Source organism: Penaeus monodon, chromosome 20, assembly GCF_015228065.2.
Source record: "Penaeus monodon isolate SGIC_2016 chromosome 20, NSTDA_Pmon_1, whole genome shotgun sequence".
Classification (NCBI taxonomy): Eukaryota; Metazoa; Arthropoda; class Malacostraca; order Decapoda; family Penaeidae; genus Penaeus; species Penaeus monodon.
The window spans coordinates 22,298,747-22,298,953 of NC_051405.1; positions in this window are offsets into that span (position 1 = coordinate 22,298,747).

Here is a 207-nt window from a genome sequence, read left to right on the forward strand (position 1 = left end):
TCGTACACCCCATCGCTTTGGTATTCCCCCCGTCGCTGTAAATTCCCCCAAAGTATATAATTGGGTTTGATTTAAACTTTAGGACAAAAAAACTTTATCGAGGGATGATATCTGAACTACGTTTCGGAGCCGCCGGTTAACTCAATCCTGTTTCTTACGGATAAGTGGGGGTTGAGTTTCGGAGACCCCCGGCTAAGTCAGGCGGAT